This window comes from Musa acuminata, chromosome BXJ2-2 (assembly GCF_036884655.1).
Source record: "Musa acuminata AAA Group cultivar baxijiao chromosome BXJ2-2, Cavendish_Baxijiao_AAA, whole genome shotgun sequence".
Classification (NCBI taxonomy): Eukaryota; Viridiplantae; Streptophyta; class Magnoliopsida; order Zingiberales; family Musaceae; genus Musa; species Musa acuminata.
In genome coordinates this window covers 25,582,753-25,585,438 of record NC_088339.1, presented here as the reverse complement: position 1 = coordinate 25,585,438, position 2,686 = coordinate 25,582,753, and the positions used below count along the sequence as shown (strand labels likewise).

At 49.6% G+C, this 2,686-nt stretch overlaps 1 non-coding gene across 1 annotated transcript; it reads right to left on the bottom strand.

Moving 5' to 3' along the window:
* Positions 1-1,620: 1,620 nt before the first annotated feature.
* LOC135606342 (U2 spliceosomal RNA) lies at positions 1,621-1,817 on the bottom strand. Its single transcript, XR_010484795.1, has one exon. It is a non-coding gene; the product is annotated as a U2 spliceosomal RNA (small nuclear RNA).
* Between the last annotated feature and the right edge of the window lie 869 nt (positions 1,818-2,686).

Genomic DNA, 2,686 nt, shown 5'->3' with positions numbered 1-2,686 from the left:
CATAGTCGATCTTTCATATCTGTTCTTGTTCCCAAGCTGCAGCCTTCAGCTGGCAGGTATTATCAAGTGTTGGTTGTGTCGAAGAATCTTATCCATTGCCATATCGTTTGATGCTGATGGAGCTTTAAAGCTTTGACTGTATCTCGTTGAACGCCAACACTCGTATTTATTTCTCCCCCCATCCACTACCCCGGAGGTGATAATGGAAGTGACCGAAGCCAAGGTTTAGGTCTTACCGCAGGTGCCCCTATTGCTTGGGGTTTTGATGGCCATGGACCGCTGCAGACTGCTAAAGATTCACCGGCAGTAACTTTCCCATGACATACAACTCAAACACTGCTTCAGGGCTCCGTGGACAAGGAGGAGACGTTTCTTCCAGGGCGTGCCACTTAAAGGAAGGAGGACAAGACCGGAGATGGAGAGGCGTGGGCTGGCTTGACATGCACAGAGTACCCTGGTAGGATCGATCGGTCATTCGCAACTCGCAGCAGCTGGTGGACTTCCAGTGCTGCAGACCATTGCTTGTGTTGGATGGCTCTGCCTCTGTGGGTTTCTCACGAGTCTTGAGTCATCTGACACGCCCAGAGCTCACGGTGGGAACCGCATGGCATGAATGATTGATTATTTGGTGCAGCACCAAATCAACAGAACGATAGTTTTGAACGATCACGACGGAGTAGAGATCAACAAAAAGAAAAAGAAGATCATGGTGATGGTGAAGGAATGGAGTTTGAATCCGGAGAGTGGACGCAATGATGTGCCTTACGACACAGTAGGCAGTCACAAGGTGGGAGCTCAGTGGACTGCTTCGGCCCCATGGCGAATTGACAGTGCAGACTCTTTTCAGGGCATGGGCCAGTGTGACCACCTGTGGCTGTTCCCCCAACAAGCAATAAGTCATGGTGGCCAGGGAAGGGTTTTATTGGGTACCAACAAATGCCAGTCCAGAGTCGAGATGAGCTCCCAGCAATCTGAGGAACAGGTGGGGGATCCAACCTTCATCGACCCATGCTGATCCATATCATCTTCACTTCTTGTCTTCCATGATAGAAATCCACCAGCTTTCAGTAAATAGTGAGAAGATTTTGGTGGCACGATTACTTTTATTTTCGTTGCATCCGCCTTCATGATTCGGCTGCAAAAGAACAAGAGAGTATAAACAAGTGAGAAAAGGACGCATCCTTGGATCGAAAAGGACAAGTAGCTGCGCCTCGAAAGATCTGTAGCCAAGATTCTCGTGGTTGTTTATTTTGGTTTCGCAAAGCAGCAACTGTGATTGAATCCAAGAATGATTTGTGATCGTCTTTGAGAAACGGAGAATCGAACAGGACGGTAGACCACCACCACACCACACCACAGAACTCAAAGTAGCACAGAAGCTCAGCCGCCCAAATTGCTAGAAGTCACAGAATGGTCCGTCGATCGAACACACGGCAGTTGGGCTTTCAGCGGTGGAGTTGGGCTTTCGTGGGGGCACTTTGAAGGTCATCTCTCGGCGGCCCGAAGTTTGGTCTTAAGAACAAGTGACAGTCGAAACATACGTTCATGGGCCTAACTTTGGGCCTCTGTTACGCTTCACATAAGCCCATTCGCACAGAAAGCTTATGCAGTTAGACTTGGTCGGGGTGCGCCAGGCCCGTGCAATAGTGCAACACACGGGCGACGCGTGAGGGCCCCAGTGGCAAGCCACTGTAGTGGACCCACCCCCAAAAGAAATTAATTTAATATCATGGTGGGTCGATGACCCACGTATCAGATATTAAACTGATAAGAACAGATACTACACTTGATCTTAGCCAAAAGGCCGAGAAAGGTATGATCTGTGATGTCTCATGCAAACTTGTTTTATAGTGTGTACTGCACCGGAGGCTGGCAGAACAACCGATGTGGGACTAAATTTTCTGGTGTCCTGGATTCTTTTCTCGCTTTCGATATAGAAGAGAAGCTATTCGACATGGAACTAATAAAACAACAGCCTTTAATAAAACACTGTTTCCCTTGGCTGCCATGGGAGAGAGGAGAAGCTCTTTGTTGGTAGTGAAAAGAAGGTAGTCACTGTACAGCACGAAAATCACATTACCAGTGTCTAATCCAGCTAAAGCAGCCTCTTGTCTCGAAGCTCCCACGACAAGGCGGCCACCAGTCCTTTTCTACTGTTGCGGTGGAGGAGGTGGTTTTCATGGCCAGCCTCCCGAGTCAGCCCGAGCCCCGTCCTTCTACGTATGCAAGCACCAAAAGTGGCAGTAGGGGTGAGTGCGACGCGAGCGGAGAGCAGCCGCAGAACAATGTGCCATTTGAGGGGTCCTTCTCGTTATAGTGGGGCGGTGCTGTGCCGCATAGGGTCTTTGGATGTCGACCTGCCTGCAACTGGGACGCTTCCCACTTCCATATACCTCCAACGAGCGACACACACCCGAAGTCAGATGTCCTCTCGAGAGATACAAGACGAGTGATGGACGGATGCCTTTCCGAGCAGGACAAAGTCCATAACTCAACACATCATGCGTCCAAAGTTCAAGAATTGTTTATACCATCAGGAAATGGAAAAAAGGAGAGGGAGGGAGGCCAAAAAGATGTTTGCGGGATGAGAATCAACAGTTGCGAGCAACAGCAACATGAGTCTTCCATGGGAAGTGGTGGTGCCGGCGAAGGGGATGGCTGATGGCTGTACGAAGTTTTGGCTCGT